Consider the following 20,502-nt stretch of genomic DNA (forward strand, 5'->3'; position numbering starts at 1 on the left):
CATAATGTCGAATTTAACTTAAAGGTCCGATCTGTGAGGATGAACGAATCCATCCCCGAAGGCGATGTCCACCTCTATCTCTCGGTTCGGTTCGTTGAGATTGGCGAACGCGCGACGGTTTTTAGTAAAATATTGCAATTCATAACAATTTTGCTCCATGTTAGTTATTTATATATTGATTTCCACGATGGCAGTTGACGTTGCTCCTGCGAAATCCACAATATAACCTTTTACGTTTGTCACCACCAATTCAATTTGGTCGATTCTGTTGCAGCATATGGGAAACGAGAGAGGGAAGACGATCGGTTCCATGAGTTCCGAATCCGGTTTGAAGGTCGCTATGATTCCAGTTTGCTCGTGACTTCCGATATTAACTGCTGTCGTGATCATGCCTTCCGCCACGTTGCAGTGTACGTTCAAAGTTTCAATAGCTAGAAATTTGGGAATTTTAGCACCGAAGTGTTTTATGCTAGGTTCGAGTTTGATGTTGTTCCCGAAACCCAATGGTTCCCAAGTCCACGGTTTCTATTGCGGACATAAACTCAACTCTGTGGGTCACGGAAATTTGAGAGAGAAGTACTCCTCTCGGTAATTCGGCTTGCAAAGTGGACAAAATGTACTGACGTGGTGTTATGCTGATTTCTTCGTTTCCGATTTTTATGGTGATGTTGTGTTCTGTGATGTTTGGAATCAGGCACATACTGTAGAATGCACGAAGAGCTATGGATTTAGGATAGACGATATCGACGTGCAACATGAGTTTCAAGACCGAAGTCTCGCTCGTGAGATGGAACACTCCAATGATGTTTCAGATTCTACAGTGCTTTCTGGAAATCTTGAATCGATGGGTTATTTATTTTAGAGAGAAACATTAACATGGAGAGACAGAGATGACCGCAGTTCACTTCCTCGAAACATTGGATTATTTCGTCGCTGTAGTAGAGGTTGGAAACTTTGAGATATTTCACTAAAGTCGACAGAGGAACACCTCCGAAAGAATCGAAAACAAACGCGTTTGAATTTTTGAGATAAAGTATCCAGTGCGTGCCTGGATTTTCGAAACTGTCCAAGTTGACGACTACACACTATTTTCTTCTTATGGTGGAGGGTAAAGAATCTGACATGAAAACTCCTCTGAAGTGTTTGATTCCCAACGGTTCGATCAGAGTTTCAATGTCGCGGTTACTGATAGATTCTTCTTTTTTTAAAAAAACTTGTTCAAGACGCTCTTACCATATTTTTCCATGGCCAGATTGTGACGTTTCTGTTCTTCAAATTCCGCCTTGTTTTTTTTTGAGTCGATTACGGTTTTTGCTATGGCCGCGCTTCCACCTGCAAAACTTCCCACTGCACCCAAAGCTGCTAGAATCGCCGGAATGCTAAATATGAAACCTCCCGTATGTGTGTTTTTCCTCGAACGCTGCAATCTTTTCAATTGAGGTGTGCTGAGCAACAATTTCATTCCGTGACCTTCGGACAAGCAAGAACATTTCTTTTCGCGCTGTTTCTTGGTGAGTAACCCGTCGAGGGCACCCAGATTTTTGAGATTCGAGCAAGGTACTTGGTAAACGACACCTTTGGGCTTCATGATGATGCTGTTATTTATATATATATTCAGGGTCTCACTCAGCGCTATATATTTTTTGTCTCTTTGATCTCGTAGATTTTTTTCTCTAGGTCTATGAGTTTTTGTTATTTTTATTTTGACGGTATGTTATTTACATTCTGGGATTTTTTTGTCTCTGTGACGCACTTTGGGACAATACCGGGTTGCAGCAATTTCCCGAAGTTATCGTTTAAGGTTTGCCCACCTTCACGACCTTCAGTTAAAAAGTTGCGAATTTCATTTTGATTTTCCAGAATCACATCGTCGAACACCACTATGAAATTTTCGTGACAGCTGTCGAGTAATTTTAATAAGGATTCGAAAGTTGCTATGTTCAGTCCCTCGTACAATTTAATGAGTTGCCGATATTTCGATTGTTCCAAACTTTTCGTTAACAGGTACAGGTGCCTGTTCTCCCAATCTAACCAATTCGGTGCGAGGAGAAAGTTGTCAATGAGTAACGTAGTTTTTCCACAACCGGAAGGACCGACGATCAAACATCGAATGTTGTCGGGTAGTAACTCGCGATTCTTCCTTTTGGTTTCATATTTAGAATCAGGTAAACGTTTTATCACGTTCCACGTTGTCACAAGATCAGTTCGCTCGCATTGATCCAAATCTTTTCGGAAGTGCCAGCCATTTCACCAAAAGTTTGTTATTTTTCTCTGCTCAAAACGTTTTCCATGAGGTACGTGTGGGGCTATTTAGTTTTAAAAATCTCCTCTTCGTAAAATCTTCCTTTCAAAATTTCACCGCTACTGTCCTTTATTATATACGTGAGACGGTTCCGGGTAGAACTCGAACTACGGTAAAAAGTTCCGTACTCCAATTTTTTGTGAATCCCTTCTCGAACGTACCTTTGAATTTGCTGATCCTCACCTGATCTCAGATTTTGTATTTAGGTTTTTTGGTCGTGTACGGTACTTTGGACATATAGGTGCAGGAAGTTGCTAGCAATTTTTTAGCTGCTTTGTGACGTGCATCTAGATTGGTTTGAGTGTTGCAAGCGATGTCATGACCTTTGCATACGACGTCCAAAGGATTCACTCCTTTATCTCCTTTTTACAAGCGTATTTCGAATTTGGTACCCTGTCCGCAGTACTGGTAACCTGGGATATGTAATTCGAACGGTAATTTGTTTATGATGTCGTTCACGAGTCCCTTGCTTTCGGCCACGTTCCAAAATTTGCGTGGAAGACTGTTCATTATTTTGATCAGGTATCCTATTCGCTTACTGTCGTTCACGATGAAGTTGGAGGGTTTGGTGTTTATCATGTCCACGATTCCTACTATCTCGTTGTAAAAGTTAAAATTACATGCATTTTCTTCGCCTGTCATGACAAGTAAACGATCCAGGAGTTTCCTAACGTCTTCAACCCACACGAATATCTTCGGCAACGTGTTTTAGCGTGTGACGACGCTTCCACTTTCTAAATGGTCCCAAATAGGTTTGATGAGATTCCTGCATTTTTCTCCGCTGCTGGATTTGACACGATTCTGAGTGGCGTCGTTGTTTTGGTACAGAGCATCCGATAATATTAAAATGTCCTTGTAACTTCAATAATCTTCGTCTCTGTAATTTTTCGAATATTTTTTGGTAATGAGTTCCCAAAGTCCAACCTTACCTGAGTACCTGGACGTCGTCTCCTTAGAATGTGACTTTCGATTTTCCAATTTTACAAATGACTCCTTCGTTAGCTTCCTAGCTCGGGTACAATCCGAACACTTCGTCCTTGTCGAATATCGCGGTGCTTAAATAATCTCTCGCCAATGGTCCCAACTCGATTTTATCAGAAGAAGATGAAATACTTCCTATGGCTTGACCTTTCGGCGGTTACGTAAGTTCGAGCGGAGTGTGAATGCTAGAGAGAGGAGTTAAAGGACAATCTTCATAATTTGAAGCGGCAAGAGGTAAAAGTTGCGTGATGAGACCATTGTTCTGTTCTGTGACATTTTTAATCTCCTTACCGAGACCCTTGATGGCGTCGATGATAGGTTGACCTTCGCGCTTGTTCTCTTCGTAAAATCTACAATTCTCGGATTTCCAAACTTTGAAACGTTTCGTAAGGTAATCGCGCAATTTCAAGTTGTCTTCGATTTTTCGCTTTGTCATTTTTTGATATGGGGTTATTTTAAACGTCGTGTGACGTTGCAACATTTTCAAAGTCGTTAATTTTGTTTCTGTACTTTCCGTCGTTGAGTTTTCGAGTCATGTCGATCGTAGGTAATCCGAAATCGTCAGTGTTCCAACAAGAAGAGTAGAATTTCAAATTGTTTTTTGTAGTTTCTGTACTACTGATTGACCTATTTACTAAATAATGCACAAATGTAAATAAAAAAATATATAACTTAATCTGTTGCGTGTGAGCTCTGCGCTCGCACTGAAAACACTAATTCCACAACAATAGTCTCTCTAATAATGCCGTTTATGTCATCTCATAAAAATGTGATCAGGTCGCTCGTGCAACTCTAAAAGTCAGCTAGAGAGCAGCACAGGCCAATATTTTAAATACTGTTAAAATGGCACTTCATTAAAATTTAAAGTAAGCGCGTCGCTCACCCGCGACCGGTCACGGATTAAGAACACACATTTATGTCATATAAATTCTTAATGTGTGTTAACATAAGTTTTGACAGCTGAATGAAAAGAAAGGCATTGCAAAAAAATTATCCGAATCACTGAAAAATCAAGAAGATGAACAGGAACATTCCCGAGGTATGCATTGCATAAATATTTACAGTGATTTAATATAATCTTATATTACATTATTACAACACTTCGTACTCGATAAATAACAATAAAAACAGGAATCAGGAGAGGGTGGAAGAAAGTATAAAAAGACGACCGCCTAACGAACTGCTCCAGGAGATTACTGAAGCAAGACTCTGTAAAACACGTTGATCCCAGGTGAAAGAACATTGTGCCGGAGTTCCGGCAGAATCGTCCGGTATTGTGCAAGGTATATTTACTGTAATTTAGCCTAAAATTAAGAGAAATTTGCTTCATTGCGTTCAAATGTGATGTCAATTCTCTCCAGGTGGTGGAGAATGTTTCAAACGGCACATAAATTTGCCTATTTTATATTTCAGAACGAAGAATCGTAAAACAAATTCGGCATTCGTATTTCCTATTTACGATTTTTTTGTTTAATTGCGTATTATAATACTGGTTTATGTTTTCTAACTTCATGGAATGTGAAGGAATGAAAAATAATTCACAAAAGCGTTCGATACTATTTGTAGACTCTGAAGTGCCCTGTTGCCACATTTACGAATTCAGGACTTTGAATTTTTTCAAGGCGTACAAAGAAGGTGTTGCGAAGAGCAGTACATGTACTGTGCACAAGCATACATTGTCCAAAGGATAATGAACACTCCTCTTTGGAAATTTAGGTCAATAAAAGGCATTTCCTTGCCTGCACCCGTCACTCACGTTCGCCTACTAATGCTAATACTGACAATCTTTTGTGATAGTCTATATTTTTCAATGCACTTTTTCAAAATATAGATAATATGCTTTACATTTAAATACAGGGTGAACATAAACTATAGGGACAAGCTTCAAGAGGTATTTCCTGACAGGTAAAGATCAAAAAAGTTCATATCAAATATGTCCGGAAATGGACGTTGAGTCTGCAATAGAGCAATTAGTACTGGTACACATTAGATAGCATGAATTTCATCCATGTTACAACAGGTGTTCAAAGTGGCCTCCATGGGATGCAATGCAAACGTCCACATGTCGCATCATGGATTGCCTTACTCGTTCGATGTTCTAGCCTGTAACCGAATAGCGTCAGAGGATACATGGACACGCTGTTCAAGGTTCTGCACATCAGGAACTCGCTCAGCATACACAACACTTTTCAGATGCCCACACAAGTAAATATGAAAAGGATTTAACTCCGGTGATCGAGCGGGTCATGCCAATGGTCCTCGTCGTTCGATCTATGTTCTGAGGAAGATGTTGAGGTGTTGACGAACAATAATGCGAAATTTGGCTGACGCTCCAACATGCATCAGCCACATTACCTGTCCTATTGCTAAAGGCGCATTCTGAAACAAAAGAGGCAGAGTGTTCTGCAGGAATTCCATATCCGTCTGTCCTTTAAGGCATTGTGGAAGAACAAATGGTCCAAGTAGGTGGTCGCCAATAATCCCTGACCAAACATTGATGCTGAACCGTTGAAGGCATTGTGGAAGAATAAATGGTCCAAGTAGGTGGTCGCCAATAATCGCTGCCCAAACATTGATGCTGAACCGTTGCTGATGAGACGATTCAACCATTCCCCGAGGATTGGCTGTAGCCCATAGATGACGATTGTGTAGGTTGACCTCTTCTAAAGGTCCTCTCATTGGTGAAGAAGACTGACAACAGAAATCCCAATATGGTGGTGGCCTGTTGCAAAAAACAGCGACAAAATCGTTCCCTTGGAGGAAAATCTTCTGGTGATAATCCCTGCACATGTTGCAGGTGATAGTTATAGTAGTGGTTTTCATTCAGGATACACAACACCGTCGCTTAGCTTACACCATGCTGGCGGGCCACTTGCCTGGAGCTTGTAATGGGGTTGTTCTCAATATCGTGTAGCACATAATCCTCCAGATCTGGTGTAGACACATGACGCAGCCGCCCTCCATTTTAGTCTCTATGAAAGGACCCGTGTACACACAAACGACCATAAATGAGTGCCAAAATTTTGTGGTTTGGGTGGTGCTGTGTGTCCTGGTACGTGGCTCCATAAATCCGTGAGGCATCTCGATCGTTTCCATCTGCTTGACCGTATACGAGGACCATCTCGGCTTGTTCCTGGTATGAATAACGGACCATGGTGCTTCGACGTAGCTCCAATCACACAATCTGCAACACAAAAAGCATACTATGAATGTTGTTATGAGAGGATGAAGTCGTTCTTCTGTGCCATCTACCTTGGTAAATAGGTATGCGTTTCCGGATATATGTTGATATGAACTTTTTTTTCCTTTACCTGTAAGGAATCACCTCTTGATGTTTGTCCCTATAGTTTCTGTTCACCATGTATAATTGTAATTACTATGAATGAGACATTCACTGACCTTTTTCTTAGCAGCTACGTGGGCAAATGATCAACTTCATTGATACAATCCTGGCCATATTTAAGGAAGGAAGGACCGAAGTTGAAATCGTACATTATGTACCAACGCTCGAAGACTTATCTTTAAAGGTATGTATAAATGTGTTTCGATTAAGGCCGTACTAAAGGCAATTTAGTGGTAATTTTTCGATATCAGATGACAGTACCGTTTGCAATGGCAACCGAAGGCCATGCTGCCAGATCTCTGCGTAATCAAGGTAGATACATACAGGTTGGTCGATTAGGGTACTCGATATGAGATGACGCCATATTGGTTAGATGTAAGTTAGTAGATTAAAAATAAATAGTAGTAAATCAGGGAAATTGATAATCATGAGATTTTAGTTATATGTTCTTATTAGAGAATTAAGCAATATATCATCAGTGGAAGGTAGTAATAGTCGAAATATTTATATAAAATCTTTTGTTTTATAGCTATTAAGTATTTATTGTAATATTTAGAACACATGCAAAAAATAATAAGTGTAGTTAATTCAAACAAGAAACGGGCCAAGTGAGGACAGTAATAGAAATAATTCAAAAACATTTTGTGAATTCCTTTGAAGAAAATGCTGCGTTGACTGTACACTCCATTTTATATGACAGTACTTTCTACCTTTGGTCGGAGATTTTATATTCTGTCCTGATTATCTCTGCTGAAGAAAGGTTGCACATAGCGGCAGAGATGGTGGGGGGGGGGATCGAGTGTGCAGAGCGAAGCAGTGCTGCAAAAGCTGGTAACCCCGTTCCACGCAATCCCGTTACGCAGAGACTTATTTTCGTTCGCTTGCTTCAGCGAAGTTCTTTTCTTGTGCATGGGGTGACCATTCAAAATATTCTTGGGTAGAACGCAACGCAACTCAACGCACAGTGCTTTCATTGTTGAAACGTCATCGCAATGTATTATTTTCCCCACCCTGTATTAGTAAAATGAAGTTAAAAGATAAAACAGATTTTCAAATTCTTCAATTATAAACATTGTTGAAAAATGCTTAAGATTACTAATGTTAATTTTTCCACAAGGCTGTAAATTTCAGTTTCTTAATGTATTTTTCTTGCAGAATTTCAATTTGTACAAAAAAAAAGTGTTCCATTTTCACAGGATGACGATAAGACCAAATAATCTTCTAGTTTATAATATTTTTGGTTATATTCAAATCTGGCCAAGTTCTTATTCGCAATATTGGAAGAAAAGTGAAGATGGAAATTAATGCTCAAATTACTATACAATAAGAAAATTATTTATTTGAGAACCTTGAAATGATGTTTTAAGTCCTTTTTATGCACTGATATGCTAATCAGGACTGGACCTACAGTTTAAAGTGGGATCCGAACCATTGTCCAATGTGCCCCAACCATGTATCGGACCCCTTGATTACAAAGCGACGACGTTACTATTACGTCATCGGGGAACCCTTTATTTGAAAACCGGGAATAAAGGTAAACGAGCAGCAGACTGATTATTTGTTCGTTTCATAATACTTAAGTATAATTTTACACACGTTGCCTCCGCACAATGTATGAAGTCCTGTTGTATATTTCTTAACTAATTATACTGGTTTGTTATACAGCTGTCTTTGGAAGTAACAGTAACATTTTCGAGTTATGAAATTAGTAGCTGAAACTGTTATTTATCCACCTAACTAGTAACTAAATTGAAATTTAGTGTTCCACTTGATCTGAACATAAGTGTACAATTACTATTTTTTTCGCATAGAGAGGAATTTTCTTCTGTGTGTCGCCCCTGTCAACACATGTCTTTTAAGCACTAAACTATTCAGTCTATGTTATAAAAATTTATGTTGTTAAGAATTAGTGTTGAATCTTTTCTCTAAAGATTGTTAGATTTCTTGCCATATAAATGCTATTGTTAATGTTACAACAGGTAATGAATTGTTTAACTTAAATATAAAATAATTGCTGTAACTATGGAAAAAATAAAACAACTATCTAGTAACCATGGTAAATTGTAAAGAAAATTATGATATAAAAGAGCTAGACTTTTGTAAACCTACGGGACATTCTCCTGGTTGCCGGAAGGCTGATGGTTCAGGGAACATTGGGTAATATATTGCTTCAATCTTCGGATTGACTGGTGTACTTGTGCTCCATTTGGCAGATATTTCACAAACCCAACTCTGAATAAGGCGTTCTCCTGCATCATCAAAAAGACCAGGGTTATAAACTTCGGTACTACTAATAGGTTAAGCCTACAAGTTGTAACGGGTGAATTGTCTGTTTGGAAAAGTGTTTGTATATCATCGGAAGTTTTAATAAATCTAGTAATAGAACTGGATAATCTTTTATTCCTAACCAATAGAGGATAATTAAAAATAAATCCTGCACCACAGACCACTCAAGGGCTTGGTCGTACTAATCCTAAGAAGCCTTTAAGAATTCCGATAAAAGGGTTATAACCAGACTAACATAAAGCCCTAAAAGCAGAAGGTGCGTGTCATCTGCTCCATTTTTACAATTTGTTGAATCATATGCTCGCCTGAAAGAATGGATGAATGAGTTATTGTTGAAATCGTGAGACCATGAGAACTATCTTATTTATTGCCAAGAACCGGAATGTATCTATTCCAAGCGTACTTTAATTACAATAATTTCGACATAAGGCTATATAATCTTCATGAATCCTCATTGGTATACCACAGTTCAACAGTAATTCTGAATAATATATTATTTGCTCAAAAAAATAAATATTTTTTCATTTTTGAGTAAAAGATGTGGATTTTTTTGCCTCTGTATTTAGCTACACAAAATATATAAACTTAGTTATAATTATATGGCTTATTCATTTATTTTATTTTATTACGCTTTTCTGCCATTTCTTTCTAATCGCGATGACGAGAATGACTGATAATATAATGAAACTTATGAAAGGTCACATATAAAGAACACCCATGCCGGATTCGAACCAATGACTAGCGCCGTAACGCGCCGAAACTAAGTTGTTGGTGGTGATCTGTGATGAAATAAATAGCGCGCTTGCATTTCATGTTCTGAACCACGTCTTACGAGATATAACTAATTTAGAGTAAAATAATTGTAATTGTAACTAAATTAGATACTTTTTAAAGCAACAGTAATTATAACTGAATTAATTTCTTAAGTGATTAACTTTGAATTACTTTTGAAAAGTAACTTTCCAAACACTGTTGGTATCTTAAAGTTCAGCATTACTCACAAGGGGCGTTATCTAACTCTCCCCCTCCGATTTCCATGAAACTTGGCAGGTGTATAGAAAGGCCCAAAGTAAGAAATACGTGTTTTTTTGTTTCGTCTAAAAAACGGTTTTAGGGAGCAAAAACCTCCCCTCTGATGTCAAGATGAGGACAAATTGAAGTGGGGATCTGACCCCTGTGTCCCCCTCCGATTTTAATGAAACGTGGCAGGTGTATAGAGGGGGCAAAGGAAAAAATACTTGTTTTTTTGTTTCGGCTAAAAAATTGTTTAGGGGTTAAAAACCGCCCTCAAATGTCAAGATGAGGACAGATTGAAGTGGGGATCTGACTCCGAAACCTCGTAAATCTGGCATAGGAACAACACGCTCATATAATTATAATTGGAACACACACAGCAGAGAACTGTATAATTGTCAGTACCAAACTCAGTGCAATTGTAGAGAGATGCCGAATTCATAGACACCGTTGTTCCCTTAAAGCCATGGACATAACAATAGACGGATTAAAGCACGGTAAAGGAGCATCAAAATAGCCGCACACGGGAACCATAATCCTATCAAGCATCACCTAGATATCATATAGGTGATATCCATAGCCAAGGATACAAGAGGGGGACACAGGAGTCAGATCCCTACTTCAATCTGTCCTCATCTTGACATTTGAGGGGGGTTTGCCAACTAAAAACAGTTTTTTTTAGCGGAAACAAAAAACAACTATTTCTTCCTGTGGGCCCCTCTATACATCTGCAACGTTTCATGGAAATCGGATGGGGGGACAGGGGTTGGTTCCCCACTTCAATTTGTCATCATCTTGACATTTGAGGGGGTTTTGCCCCCTAAAACAGTTTTTTAGCCGAAACAAAAGAACACGTATTTCTTCCTTTGGGCTCCTCTATACACCTGCCAAGTTTCATGGAAATCGGAGGGGGACACTTAGATAACCTCCCTTGTCACATAAGATTTGTCAGAGAAGTTTTCTAAGATACAATATGGTAATAATTATATTAGAATAAAATTCGAATGATTCATGAAGGGACTACTAAAACTATATATTCGGGATATACGAATATATTTAAATTAACATTAATGTTTCAATATAACTTCACTCTACTTCTTTCTCATCCTGCAAAACAGTATGTCGTTCTCTCAGAGATACGTATGATTCTTGCTGTCTTGTAATCATCATCCCATTCAGAAAGCAATGAATATCCTAAGATTTTGGGCAAATGCCCTTCAAAATTGGAACTAGAAAAAAATTTCAAGGAATGATACCATTCCCATTATTTACATTTTCTCGATTATACCGTTCCCAATTGCTGACTACTTGCAACCAGATATTAAGAAGTATTGTACGAGTAATATAATTTCTTGAGTATATTTTGGACTGTTGTAAACATCACCATTCAACCATGTATCTGCAAAATGTGTAAAGTTCATACAATTCACACAGACGATTTTGATTCTATAGAAGCATATCCACAAAGTTCCACGGTTTTGTGTTACCATTGTTAGTCAAATCTGTTGTCCTTTTTACAAATTTCAAGGTATTCTTAGAAGACACGTTAAATACGTAGATTCCAAAATGTTCATCTGCAAAAGGAATAAATAAAAATATTGATAATATGGTGTATGAGACTATGAACTGAAAAAAGATAAAAAAACACATTTGCATTATATTGTTACAACCTCAGACAAGTTGAATTAATAATAAAATAAAAGCAACTTAGAGATGTTGTGTAAGTGAATGTGAAAATAATTGATCTAAATTACACCATACAGGTTAACGAAGTGGTCCTGTTATAACATAATTATTAAAGGTTTGATTCACGGTATCAGCTCACTTCAGTGCCTCATATCTATCTTTACGGTACTTTTACTTCAGTAGGTTATTAAATGAAATATTCGAAACATAATCAGGACAAAATATGATTTCTCTGGAAATCAATCAATCTTGCCCACAAAAAAATGTTTGGCCTTGAACTTGTAAAATATGTGAACTAGTAATCTTTACTAATCTATACTAATTTGTAAATTCTCAGTAAACATGCAAACTATTGTTTCGTAGACGGTTAAGACTTTACTCTTTTAGCTGTTAGGGTGTACTTGCACATTTTAAATACATTAGCATGAACTTATTGGAAATGATGCACTACCATTACAAGGCGTTCAGAAAGCATGAGAAAACCGAAGAGTTTTATAAAGCTTACAAAACCGGTTTTCTGGTCTGATTCTGTGAAGGAAGATAACAGAACGTTGTCCAGAACTTGTACAAAATTCGGGGATCTCACATTAAATCTATTCCAATCCAACCTAACTTAGCTTAACCTACTTAATGCATTTAACACTTGCGAGATTTATGAACTGTGTTCAAGTTTCAAAAACAAAAAGGAGAAAAATCTTGTTCAAAACAGGTCAGAGACGACTCGTTCCAACCATGTACAAGTGCAAAGTGAAACTATAATGAGCGACTGATTTAAAAGATAAAAAAGTAAAGTTCTCCCCTGTGCATTGCACCACGCCATGAAGGTGTATAGGGGGTGTGGGGGTAACGCCCCACACTTTCTTGATCCGGTCGTGAGTGGGGGTGACGTGATCAGCATCACGCCCCTGACCGCCTTTACCCCCAAGGGTTTCCCCCAGGTACCCATGTTATTCGACGCTGGGTGGGCGCCGGGGCCGCTTCCAACGTTAGAAAAGTTCCCGGATTTGAACCGGCCGGGGATCGAACCCGGGACCCTTAGCATGGTAGTCAGACGCGTTACCGACTTTTTTTTTAAAGGAATACCCCTACGCGGTGGTATCCCCCGTCATTCACAATTTTTCAACTTTTACACTTTTCAATTTTTACAGTATTCTCAGTTTTTCACGTTTTGGACAAACACAAATACCCATGCCTTACCCGGGACCCGAACCCGGAACCCCTGGCGTTGCAGCGCGCTATGCTAACCACTCCGCCACGGAGGTTGACACCGACTGAGCCACCGCGGCCATATAATACAAATTTCGATGTACGTACATTTGAATAGCACCAGTGAAATACGAAAATAATCTCACAGGAACGATAGTAGAGCATTTTGTGCAATATCCATTTAATGCCAAAATGTAATCTATATCAAGGTATTTCATGCTCTAGTAATAATCACAAAACTGTAGTTATCTGCATTATGCCTAATTTAAAACAACATTGTCTTCTGATTTTACGATTGCAAAGAATTATCAACTTCGTTTGTAAGGGGAAATGCGTGCTGCGTTGAAAAGGTAGACTAGTTGAAGTGATATTCTCACAGAAATTATATCGGAAGGTAATTCCTCATAAATAAATCATACATTCTGCATCACTCTTGCATATTGCAAACTTATTGCTTTTGATGGATTAAGCAACAAGCATTTAAATGTAAGACTTACCTTTGAGTTTTTTCCGATGTTCCCTTCTTCCAGCATGTACTGGATTCCTTATTCTCTGGTAACTTTGTTTAACTTTCACGATTTCGAAGCACTCGCATTGATCATATCGGTAGAAAACACGGAGTGAAATCTCGGCAGCAGTGTTGGCTAAACTCTCCACCTCGGATTGCATTGCGACGAAACGCCACTTCATAAATTTTAATGATAACCACTACTTTCCGAAGGAACGAAATGTTTTCATTTTTTCACATAGTATTTCAGATACTTGCGGGAAGAGCATGTGATCCTTGTTTCACCACGAAATCTTCCATAGTAGTCATAAAAGAAAAAAATGCACCAGTATTGACAAAACTACTATTTCAGCGCCATATGTACGCAGCAGTTTGAACATGATGTAGACCTTATATTTTCTGTTATTTACTTAAATACCTACAATCGTAACAAAAATATAAGGATCACAGGTTCTAGTGAATAAAACAATCTCTTATATCGAAAAAATCTTCTTTACCGAATATATATTAGTTGTACGGTTATCCATTGAAATTTGGGCCTATGCTTTAGCATTACTTTAGAATCCCCCTAAATATGACAGGTGATTGAACACCACCAAATACTGATATCTTGCCACTGAACAAATTACCAAAGCATGATTATGACTATGTTATTATTATTTATTGTTACTTCCATTGTTATTTTTTGTTATTTCATTCCAATGTAAAATGGCCAAAGCTGTATTTGGAATTCTCTGGTAAATAAATAAATAAATATCGTACTACAATTAACATAAAAGAGGACAACTTGGAGCAAGATTTTGGTATTAGCTCAACTAAATAGATTTAAAACTAAAATTCAACTCTCTTAAATTGCACCCCCCACACAAACATTTTCTGTACCCCCTCCCCTGCTCCTGTAAATTTGTATACTATAAGGCATCTCATCTACTCTCAAATAACGCTCAGGTAACGCTCCGGTCAAATATTGTTGAACGATTCTTAAATAGAAGCATTCACACTTAGCGGTCCGATCAAGGTTCGCTCCGATCACTATCCGGTCACGATCAAATGGAAGGAATATTTGACCTGAGCGCGAGCCGAGCGAAGCTTCACTGAACCGAATCTTGATGTTAAAATGCGATGCTCAACCTACCGTCCAGTAGCAGTCGTCTGCATGGTTGCACAGGGCACTTAGCACAGTAGTTCTCAATTTTGCCTGTAATGTAGCGGCCAAAATATCAGCTTTCGTGAACCCGAGTAAAACAAACTTAAGAAAGAAAGAGAAAAAAATGAAAAATGGTTGAAAAAATTACAGTTACATCCAATGAAAAAAATTCAATGAGGAACTAACGTCAAATATAATCCATGAGTACTTGTTACAACTTTTTCCCAACCTGTTTCATCAATTCGAATCCTTAAATCAAATAGCTCAGCCATTGAGGATCATATTTTCCCGGGCAACCAAATTATAATTTCTTGTGTGCGCAAAGGGGGAGAAGGTGTTGGACAACCCTCTATCATGGGAAAAATCAATAATAACAACGAATTTGTTCTTCGTTTACGGAAAACGATACAAAATAATTCCTTTTTTCTTCTTCTTCTTAAGTCTAGGGATGGGACTTCACACGTTTGCGTAACAATTGGTTCGTTGAAACTAGGCTTACAACCTGATGTACTCGTATGTTTGGCACGTGTTGGGTCGGAAACTTCGAATAAAAGAAATGGTCAACAATGTCCATATGAAACAAAGAGCCCGAACATTTTCGTGCTTAGCCAAGACTGATAAAATACTGTTTCAAACCAAATGTATAATATCAATAAACAGTATTATATTTATAATAGCCGACCTCCGCGGCTCAGTGGCCACTATGAAGTCTCGCGCCCAGCGCGGAACAGGTAGGTCGTGCCTTGCGAGCTCTGTGCTTTGAGGAAAGTGAACGTACAGCGCGATATCGGTACGTACGTGTGCGAGAGGGTGTGCTGTTGAACTGTGCTAGTGAAGAATTGGACAAAACTAAAGTATAGAATGGATCGTGAAAATACGATAGAAATCAGTTTTAAAACGGGAACTTTGAAACCTAGTCCTTTGGAAATAAGTACATGAATGTATTCATGATGAATTCAAACTGAGTATGGATGAAATTGTAGCCATACAAATTCCCACGACGATTAAATGTGTATTTTTGAAATTAGTGAGTCCTGGAAAAATGAGAAAAATATTAGAAGAAAATACTGGTGAAGTGAATTTTTATTATAGTAGTTGGGCTGTGACACAAGTAAAACTGAGTGATGCGAATCGAATTGTGAAGCCGGTTCGAGTGTTTAATCTTCCTTTGGAAGTGCCAGAACGACAAATTGGTGAAAAACTGAGTGAATATGGGACAATCGATGAACTTATAGCAGAAACATGGAGTGACAAATTTAGGTATAAAGTATATAATGGGGTGCGTCAGGTTTTTATGGCAATTAAGAAGCCAATTCCCTCCTTTGTGAAAATCGGCCAATATACGGCACATGTAGTATGTAATGGTCAAATCCCAACGTGTGAATGGTGTGGTAGCAGTGACCACAAGCCTTTTAATTGTAACTTACGGAAACCAACAGGGTTAAAAGTCATGGGTCGTGTAGTTCGGTCCTATAGTGAAGCAATTGCACCGTCTACACACGAAGGTGTAAATGTGGGTCAATTTAGTGCTACACAGAGTCAAGAATCAGCACAATTGACAATAACAGAATTGCTTCAATAGGGAATACATATACAGGAAGTGAAAAATGTTAACAAGAATGATCAACAGACTTTGACCAAGGAAGGAACTGAAGAAAGTATGCAAGAGCAACCAAAATAACCAGTGTCAAATGTTCAACTTCCGCGACAAAGTGAAGAAAATTCCCTGGATACTATGGAGCAGAAGAAGGGTGGACCACTAAGACGACAAGAAGACATAACTAAAGTGAAAGAGGAATCAAGTGATAAAGTGCTACAGTGCAAGAAGGAGAGGAAGCAGAATAATACCAAGCAAAAGGACTTCCGACAAGAAGCTGAACAGAAATATGATTTGGAAACTGATTGTGAAAGTAGAAGTGGCCAAAGTAGTACGGGTCGTTCGGTTTCCGGCTCACGAAAACGACCGAGGAGTATAAAGAAAGAGTCAGGCAGAAATCGGACGAGGGCCTCCCCGATGGCGCAGTGGTAGCGTCGTCGCCTTGTAATCAAGGGGTCCCGGGTTCGATACACGGTGGATGCACATATTGGTTCGGATCCCACTTTAAACTGTAGATCCAGTCCCAATTAGCCTTACTGTGCACAAAGTGGACTTCAAACACCAACTCAATCAATCAAAGAAATCGGACGAAAAGACGATCATTGAGACATGTAACAACAAATATACAAGAAATGCTTATTGATACGAGTCCGATAGGCCATGAAATTTTGTGAATACTTGGTATAGGTAATCACTTTAAGATTAGAAAAAAATATTATTTGGAATGAACACTTTTATATGGACTGCCAGTAAGTTAATGATAGTGAATTGTGTCGTGGTAGTTATTTATGGATTAAGGTATATAAAGGGAGGAGGTATTTCCCCCACCACCACTAAAATAATATTTTTAGAGTGTTTGTTAATTTTTGGTGTATAACATTAGGGGTATATAAAAATAGTGTAAGAAGTATTACTCTTAGATGGGTCAAAGGTGGAAATATAAGCATTGAGAATATCCAATCCCAAAAATTTTGATCATAGTATTTATGATGACGACCCTTTGCTTTGCGACGATAAATATAAACAAAATGAGATCTCTCACAAAACAGGCGGCGTTAGAGGACTTTATTATACAAGCATCATTAGATATTGTATTTCTCCAGGAATGTGGACAAATGAATTTCAATTTTCCCCCAACGATAAGAGTTCATAATAATGCGAATTTTCAATCGACAGGAACAGCTTTGTTTACACGGAATATGGTTCCCCTCACAAATGTGGTATGTCATCCTAATAATAGAATCATATCAGCAAAAGTTGCAAATGTATGGATATATAATATATATGCCCCATCCGGGTCACAGTGTAGGAAACAAAGGGATGAGTTTTTTGCGCAGGAAGTTGCGGTTGAAATGCAGGGTAGGAGAGTATACATAATATATGGGGGAGATTTCAATTGTGTATTGTATCCGCAGGATCAAAGACCTGGATTTAACACGTCGAATTCATGCAAAAAATAGTAACTGGCTTTAACTTCACAGATGTCTGGAGTGATAGATATTTTGGGCAGAGAGGTTGCACGTATATACGTGATAATTGTGCATCCCGATTAGATAGATTTTATGTAACACCCAAATTACGTCAGTATGTTAAGTCCATCGCATAACACCTACATGTTTTTCAGATCAGAGTGCTGTCATTATGATGATAAATGTTGACATTCCAATAGACCCTACAGGGTACGGTCGGTAGAAATTAAATGCTTCAATTCTTAATGAGGAAAAGTTCCAACAAGCATTTCGGGACCAATTGTCGAGATGGAAAACACACCGTCTGAGGCAGATGGATGTAATCCGCTGGTGGGAGAAGATTCTCAAACAGGGTATAAAAAGATTATTATTATTGTAAGGAACGGTCGCGAGATTGGACAAATAAATATAATTTTTACTACAGGGTGTTGCGTGAACAAATTCAGCAAGCAACAGACGGGGAAAAAGTGCAAACTGAAGTCAAACGTATACAAGCTGTACTGTTGAAAATGACTGCAGAAAGGAGTCAAGGTGTTAAAATTCGTAGTAGACTTCCTCATTTTGATAATGATGAGGTTGCCTCTAAAAGCCATGTAATTCATGACAGAAAAAATGCGAAAAGACAATGTATTAGTGAAATATTTAATAATAGGGGAACAAAGATCAATTCAGCCCTGAAATACGTAATTTCATTTATAATTATTTTGAGCAGCAATATTTCCAACCAGCGTCACATAATGGAGATTTGATGGATGCATTGGCATCCGAGCCAGAGTCTTTTACAGATGAAGAAAGTAAAAACTTAATCAAGGAATATACAAGTGAGGAAGTGTTTCGAGCTGTTAAGGCAGGCCAATCATTTTCAGCTCCTGGTTGGGATGGGACACCCAAAAAGTTTTATCAAACCTTTTGGAAATTGATTGAGTCAAACAATAACGGACTGGATAAATGCAGTGTTTAGAACGTATGAAATTGGTAAATCTTCCAATACGGGTAATATAATTATAATCCCAAAATGTCCAAAACCAAGCAAAGCTGGCCATTATAGACCCATCACTCCAAGGGCGCCGAGTTTCCAAAACTTCTGTGGGTGCTCATCAATGGCGGTTAGATCAGTAATTATCAAGTATTGTATACTTTAAACAACTTACATGCACAATGATTGCAAGAGGCAATGATATTATCAACACGTTACTAAAAGAAAATACCACATTCATACAAATTAAAATGAAAAAATCTGCATAAATGCAAATAATTTTAATTGGATTGCAGAAAGAACTTGGCAAGGATTTTATTGTGAACAGAAACTACAAAATAACTAACTTCATGTACCAAATAATAATAATAATAATAATAATAATAATAATCATGACATGTTAACTTTCAATATAAAACACATTCCTTCTTACGTCATTTGCACTTCTGAATTTGTTTGCAATTTTGGTAATGTCAATATTTTTAGTCATTTCTTTATGAACATGCAAAATTGCCAAATCGTTCAATATTTTTTGGGTCGTTGTTGACCGCAAAATCGTTTTCAATCGTCTAAGTGCTGAAGAAGTAACAGGTATAGTTAAAATCACCCGTACAAACTTCACAAATTCTGTGAGCATTTCACGCATGGGAAAACTGTTTTCTCTACTTAAAATATTTGTAATGTCTGACAAGTTGGCCACTTTTTCTTTGTTCGTTCTGCACACATCTAGAAACATGTCCCTGTGCAATGTTACCTTGTCTTTATCAAAGTCTGTCCCATCTCAATGTTTTAATTGCTTATTATTTTTTGATAATGGTAAGTGAGAAATATTTATTTTATTTTGTTTTTATCAAACTAAAAATCTTGTGGGTGCGGCGCACCCACAATATTATTTATGTGGGTGCTCGAGCCCCGGAGCACCCACGTAGTCGGCGCGCATGCATCACTCTCCTATGTACGGATTACAAAATATTGGCGTGTTGTATGCTTGGCAGACTTATGCCGCATGTCGACAAATTAGTTGGAGAGGAACAATATGTTTTTGGTTTAAATAAGAAAATCACAAATGTTTTACAAACGATGCTTGAAGTAATTACATGTTATAGACTTCAGAACAATAATTCTGAAAATGCTATATTAGCATTAGACTTTGAACGTGCTTTTGACTCCATAAATCATGAATATCTATATCTCCTTGGCTCTTCCTCTGTCTGCCTTACTCAACAAATGTTTCTCTAAGGGTGTGTTTCCGAAAAACTTCAAACGGGCCAACATTGTGCCCATTCACAAAACTGGAGATAAAAAATGTGATAAATCCTATAGACCAATCTCACTTCTATCGCCACTATCAATTATTTGTAAAAAAATCATCAAAAACAGGTTACTTCAGTTTGCGTCACCATATATCAACACAGCACAACATGGTTTTCTTCCAGGCAGCTCTTGCCTAACAAATCTTTCCGTCTTACTTTCGCATGCTGCCAGAGCTATTGATAATAACTCACAACTTGACACTATATATTTGGACATTTAGAAAGCCTTTGACAAAATTAATCATAAATTTCTTCTTCATAAATTATCATCCAGATTTAACATCCATGGCAAATTTCTTTCTTTACTCCAGGACTACCTCCATGAGCGTGAACATCGTGTTGTTCTTTCAGGTACCTCTTCTAACTTTCTTCCCATTTTGTCTGGAGTTCCTCAGGGGAGTGTCTTAGTGCTGCTCCTATTCTTTCTGTACATGGATGACCTCCCTGAAAAACTGTCCTCCCTCCCTATCAATATACTTTTGTTTGCGGATGACTGTAAACTCTTTAAGGAGATCTCATTGCATCATGACATGATGATTCTTCAAAATGCTCTCACAGAACTTGTTAAGTGGTATCGTAAGTGGAATTTAGAACGAAACCCTCAGAAATGCTCTTTCCTTACTCATTCCCTAAAAAAGAACAGAGTGGTGTCTACTTATATTATTGAAAACAAT

Source organism: Lepisma saccharinum, chromosome 2 (assembly GCF_977018435.1).
Source record: "Lepisma saccharinum chromosome 2, izLepSacc3.1, whole genome shotgun sequence".
NCBI lineage: Eukaryota > Metazoa > Arthropoda > Insecta > Zygentoma > Lepismatidae > Lepisma > Lepisma saccharinum.